General features: G+C 38.5%; 1 pseudogene; it reads left to right on the top strand.

Annotated features, from left to right (window-relative positions):
- Positions 1 to 1148: 1148 nt before the first annotated feature.
- Positions 1149 to 3420, top strand: LOC113228598 (annotated as a pseudogene).
- The last annotated feature ends 3426 nt before the right edge of the window (positions 3421 to 6846 follow it).

The following is a 6846-nucleotide window of genomic DNA, read 5'->3' as shown; positions in this document are numbered from 1 at the left end:
CAAAGATTTGCCCACGGTAGCTAACTGGCTAGGATGGTGATGGGAATGGGATGGTTTGTTTGAAAAAACAAATATACGCGATTTAAATCCGGAAAAATAGTTTCATTTCCTAATTATGTGTTCTTTTTTAACCTACTTAAAAAAAAGGAGGAGGTTCTCAATTCGATTGTATGTTTTTTTTATGTATGTCACGCGTTAACTCCCGGCATTTGTGACCCGATTTTGATGATTCTTTTTTGTTGGAAAGAGGGTACTTCCGTAGTGGTTCCATTTAATTTGGAAGAAAATCATCCACCTCTAAGGGTGGCTGTTTACTCATGAAGACTAATTTTAAATTTTATTATAAGGAGCAATTATTTTAATGGGTGATTTTGCTATTCTCCAACTCAAGGCGTTTTTCAGCAGTGAGCACCGATTTTTATTATCTCCTGTTTCAAGTCCCGTATAGTGGCGAGCTAGGGGATGAATCCGGTTTGCGCACTTTCCGGTAACCGATTTGAATGTAATTTGGCAAATAGATGTGATTCTATGAACTTGTGAGGTTTTTTAGTGCTCTGTTATAATATTATTTATGATACTAAGTGCTTACACCCCTTAAAGCTTTAAATCACAAAGATAAGGCCCATAGCGCGCGTCGCCGTCGCCCTGAGATAGACTCGTAAGTTCTAAGTCCCATGTGCCTGTACTTTCCAGAATAATCTGAACACAGTAATGTGAGCACTTGGCGGCAGAAATGGGTAAAGTGGCAGTACTTCCCCAGACGAACTCTTTCACAAGGAGTTCTCCTGCTACTTCACAGGTCTTTACAGGTTCCACGGTAAATCAAGGTGAGCCCGATATGTTGGTTTGTTTGATAAAAGAAATATACGTGATTTATCTACATCCGAAAAACATTGTTTGATTTTCAATGTGCCAAAAAAAAGAAATTGTGTTACTTCCTTGTATATAAAACCCCTTGTTTCACATCAATGCTTCCAAATAAAATATCTGTCCTTGAAGTCATAGGATCTGAACATATGTATAACTCTAATGTAACTTTCTTCACAACAATAACACACACTTGAATTTGGTGCTCGTAATCCAATCCATTTGTCGGTGCATTTGTCCTCAATAAGGCACACATGAATAGCAAAGTGTTATCCGTAAATATGTTTACTTCTCAAGAAACTTTGTTACATCTCATGTTTAGCGTTGGGTTAGGTAACGTGCGTAAAAGATTTAACCCCGTTTCCAGACATTTGTTTTTGTCAGTTTCTGTTACGGCGAGTCATCGAAGGAGAAGCGGGAAAAACTGTTTTGCTAGATAAAATGGTTTAGGTATTTACTATTAAATGACGGTCTTACAAAAAGCACACGATACACATAAGGATATTGTCTAAAGAACGTTGTAATTCGTTACACGATGTACTTTATCCGATCATACAAAAACCTGAAAACAGGCTAAAATAAAAGTGTATTAATGTCAGTATAGAGTATCGAGTTCTTAGGTTTTCGTGCATTGATACACATAGAAATGAAACTATTTGTAACGTTGAGGATTGTCTAGTTAAAAACAACATGAGAAAGGAAGATTTGGAGGCAATACGCCAAGACGTTTTGTCAATATTGTGTTCAAATAAACAGCCCAGACCGAATCTTACTCGAGATGAATATAACGCGCTGAAGACCTTCCGCGAAGATCCTGAATTCGTCATCCTCCATGCAGATAAAGGTAACACGACTGTGGTCATGAATACGCCAGATTATAACAACAAAATAACTGCTTACTATCGGATGAAAGCACGTATAAAAAGGTGAAGAAAGAGCCTACCACCAAAATATTGAAAACAACAACTAAGTTAATGTCTAAGCACTCCGATACGCTGAAACTTGATGCAAGTGAGTTTGTACCCTGCTGTGTAAAACCTCCAAAACTGTATGGGTTACCAAAACTGCATAAGGCTGACACCCCACTCCGTCCCATAGTTAGCCAGATTGACACACCAACCTACAAACTGGCTCAACACATGGCAAAAGTACTGTCACCATTGAGAGGGAACACCTGCACATTTGAAGGATTCATACCGTTTCATGAATGGAATCAAATATCTACGGTTAACTGATGATGACACCATGGTCAGTTTTGATGTTCAGTGGCTGTTGACCAACCTTCCAGTAAAAGACTGCATTGAAATTGTTCATAGAAAGCCGAGAGAACATAATATGTCAATTGAATAAGCAGAATTATTAGAACATTGCCTAACATCAGGCATCTATCTATTGTGGGATAATGAATTCTACCTTACAAATCGACGGAATAGCGACGGGCTCTCCGGTTTCTCCCACTGTTGCCGATATTTTCATGGAAGACTTGGAGGAGCAAGTTTTACCCATGGCCCCAGCTAGGCCGAACAATTTCAAACGATACGTTGATGATACTTTCACAATATTACCTAAAGATAGCATACCTTCTTTCTTGGACCATCTTAATTCTTTTAGCACTAAGATCCAATTTCCTATGGAACAAGAGAATTGTGGTACTTTAGCTTTCTTAGGTGTTTTAGGGCGCGTTCAAATTAGCCGCTGTTAGAAGCGCTGCAACCGCGCGGCGGCCGCGCGACAGTCGCGCTGCTGCAGCGCGTCTAGAATTGTATGAAAAGTGACAGTCACGCGGCCATCAAGCGGCCGCCGCGCGGCTGCAGCGCTGGTGCAGCGCGGCTAAGAGCAGCTAATTTGAACGCGCCCTGAATTAAAAGAAATCCTAATAACACCTTAGGCCATACTGTATTTTGAAAGAAAACCTATACAGATAGGTACCTCAATGGTAATTCCCATCACCATCCCAGCCAGTTAGCTACCGTGAGCAAATCTTGGTTTCAGAGACCACATGGTGTCTGCAACAGTAATCATCTGGCAGGGGAACTTCCGCATATAAAGCAAGTCCTACATGGGAATAGGTTGAAGAATTCACCCCAATGCCGAAGACCCGTGTGAAACCACCAACAGTCGAGCGAAGACCTGCCATTTTACCTTACGTGACAGGTGCTACAGACGAGATCAGAAGAGTCCTCAGACGTGCATCTATCAAGACCTATTTCAAGCCCCTGAGGAAGATTTCTCAGTTCCTGAGACCCGCGAAATATAACATCCCCTTACAGGATGCAGGAGTTTACAAGGTTGACTGTGACTGCGGTCTCTCTTATATTGGACGAACAAAGCGAAGTATTTGTACCCGCGTCAAAGAACATATAGCTGATGTCAAACACCGTCGCGTAAACAAGTCTGCAGTTTGCGAGCATGTCATGGATGTGTAGGTTTACACATTCAATGAAGTTTGACAAACACCAAGTCCTTGCAAAAGAAGTCCGTTATCTACCCGGGATGCTGCGAGAGGCCATGGAAATTAAAAAACATCCTAATTTCAACAGGGAAGATGGTTTCTCCGTACCAGTTTAGGATCCAGTATTTCCTCTGATGAAAAATCCCACAGTTAGACAACTGGTTGAAGACTGTACCACCTCAGTCAACCGTGACCATGGGACCTGTAAAGGGCCTGAAACGTCGGTTTGTTTGAAAAAAAATAATACGCGTTTTAAATCCGGAAAAATAGTTTCATTTCTCAGTACAGAGTACTAAAAAAACCGACCTCAAAAGTTCGTGGAATTACATCTATTTACCAAGTTTTATTTTAACTGCTTCCATGGCCGAACGGCACCATGCCAGACTGCCACGCAGAGGTCCCAGGTTCGATTCCCGGGCCGGGAGAAATATTTATATGGCCTACAGTTATTTCTCTCGAGAGTTAGGTGTAATTTGTAGTTGTCTATGTGTGTGTCCATGCCACCCGCGACACAGGGTTTTCCTAGTAGCTATGTTGAATGTGTGCGTTATTATTATTATTATTACTGAAATCGGTTATCGGAAAGTGTGCAAACCCGGATTCATCCCCTAGTTCGCCACTATAAGGGACTTAACACAGGAGATAATAAAAATCGGTTCTCACTGCTTAAAGTAGTCATATACTCATGTATTTTTTTTTTTTTTTTTTTTTTATACTTGACAGGCAAATGACTCCACTCCACCTGATGTTAAGTGGAAAGTGGTATCCAAACGCGAAGGAACCTAGTGCAGCGATGAAACCCTCACTGCACTAGCCACCTCCACCCTGCCTGCCTACAATATGCCTCTTCACGCCTCGTTTGAAGGACCCCATATCATAAGAGGGAGGGAAGACATGTGCCGGAAGGGAGTTCCATTTATCTCATATACCTGACCCCCTACCATGCTCAAACCGACCTTTTGGTTCTGAGAGCCATCTTACGTATTGAACAAAGAAAAAATTAAAGTTATTTCTATTTTATAGTATAAGCAATACAGTGGAGTGTTGCTTGAAGATAATCAACATATTTTTAAAACCAATACAAAATTTTGTCATTTAACGTCCGAATAAATTGGTCGAGCGGCTTGTTGTACGGACTGGATAATACCCGTGGTTCGATTCCACGAGCACTATTTTGTTTTAATGTTATATTTTTATAAGTATTGTTTAACTTTTTAATGTTAACATCGACAAATCACAATATTTGCTCACTAGAAATTGCCCAAGGTGGATGGGTAGATAATATTATTAATAAAGTGTTAGTTGGGTATGGATAGATTAACAAATGACGAAATCGCTCTGCAGTTTGCATACGATCGTGTCTTCTGTGATTACCCATTGTTCCACGTTTCGTTCCCATTTATCTATTCAGTTTTAATTACTTTCAAAGTTTTCTTTCTTGTTTTAATATGCCACACTTAACGGAATTACTAAAATTAGAAATAATTGTCCTGTATGAACAAGATTTAGGCATTCCGTACACCTATCCAGAGGTTAAAAACAAAAAAAAATATAGTCGTATCTAAATAATATTTTATTTTTAATGTGACTCGAACCATGCTTGCCTTAACTTGCAAAGCTATCCTTATACTTAAAGCGGGTTGAAATTTGTATTCTGTATTTAAGTAAGAATTATACCTTTAACATCAAATTGGCTTAAAAACTTTCCTACAATGTCATTTACAAATGAGACGACCAGGGTGTCATACCTATAATGATTAAGTTTGTTTAACAATTTTCTCCACATTTTTGTGCTCAGAACCAAAAGGTCGGCAAAGTCGGCTTTGGGGGTCAGATATCTTGTGTACATGACTGTACATAATATATCGAGAGAAAAACGCCTTGAATTGGAGAATAGCAAATTCAACCATTAAAATAATTGCTCCATATAAAATTTAGGTGCTATTTATAAAAATATGTCTTCATGCGTGAACAGCCACGCTTAGAGGTGGAAGGTTTTCTTTAAAATTAAATGGGACCACTATGGAGATACCCTCTTGCCAACACAAAAAGAATCATCAAAATCGGTGCACAAATTATCCGGAGTTATCCCGTAACATACATAAAAAAACGCAGTCGAATTGGGAACCTCCTCCTTGTTAAAAGAATAATTTAAGAATAAAATATCTAACTTTGTACATAATTTTTAAATGGAGATATTTCTCTTTTGGTTTTCAACTGAAGACCTGTAGTTAATAAAATCCCATTTATTCCAAAATTCGCAAGTTGCCCAGCGACTCACGACACTCCTCCTGTTGTTCCGTCAATCGCCATCGGGTGCTTGTCAACGGCGGATGTGTCTCAAATTTTCTCCGCCTGTTCTTATTTATTCATATTAATTAACAACGGGCGGATTGCAGACGCGAACGGCGACTCCCCCACACCTCACCTCCTCAAATTTAAGCTCGCGTTTGAAATAACTCGCCTTAACGTTATACAAATTTATTGCTATGTTAGAGGATATTTGCACAGTTATAGTGTTGTTGTTATGTGACATAGGTACAGGAACAGTACATTATATTATGAATTGGTTATTGTTAGTTGGTACTAGACTGACCACAGTCTAAATAACTTATTTTGAGCAATTTTAAAATCTTCCGCGACGAACCATCTTCTCCGAAACTCGACGAGTTCACCTGTTAATTTTTCTTTCTCCGATAGTAGATTTATCCCATACATGGCAATGGTTTTGTAGCTCAAAGGCTCTAAATAGCGCCCTGTTCTACGAGATGTTATCTCGTGGTCACGATACGGTAGCTGATATCACGAAAATTACTTTCCGTAATTAAGTGTTGATTTTAAGTAAAAAACTGTGTTAAACACTGTCATGTTACTATAATTAATGATATAATATTGTTTAATCATGTTAAACGTTGGTGAGTCGGTAATCAACTAATTTAAAATAGTATGTAAATCCATAATGAAATTTGAAATCATCACGTTAACAAAATCTCAAACTAGAACATCTTTATACAGCAATCTAAAGTTTAATAAAGTATCTCAATTGTACAGTATTATTTACGTCACGCAATGCCTTTAAAGATTCTTTTAATAAGAATTGGATTTGAAGACAGCTTATATGATTATTGACAAGGATTTTTTTTATCAGATTTATTATTAAATCTGTCGCAGAGAATCGTGATAATTTTCAGCTGAAAAATCAAGAGATCGTATGATCTCTTGATTTAGAAAGCGGCACTATCCTTCAATTCCATAATAATGAAATTGGTTTATTATAGGTAAGGACTTTTCTGAGTGAATAAGTGAGTTCAATGTATCGTGAAATTCTAGCCAGTTTTGATATTGACCCAGAGCTGTATAAGTGAAAGGTCGGAAGTTTAAGATTTAGTGAACGTCGGTGAACATAATAGCCCTAGACTGACCTAGAGCTGGAACCTAAGTCAACAACAAACACTACTACACCGAAATACCTCAAGGTCTTTTAGTATAGGTACTAAGCCTCCGAAATTTTACAAATTTTGTTCTAT

The sequence above is a fragment of the Hyposmocoma kahamanoa genome, unplaced genomic scaffold (genome assembly GCF_003589595.1).
Source record: "Hyposmocoma kahamanoa isolate Upper Pololo Valley unplaced genomic scaffold, ASM358959v1 232, whole genome shotgun sequence".
NCBI classification, from domain to species: Eukaryota; Metazoa; Arthropoda; class Insecta; order Lepidoptera; family Cosmopterigidae; genus Hyposmocoma; species Hyposmocoma kahamanoa.
This window is presented reverse-complemented; position numbering and strand designations above follow the sequence as displayed.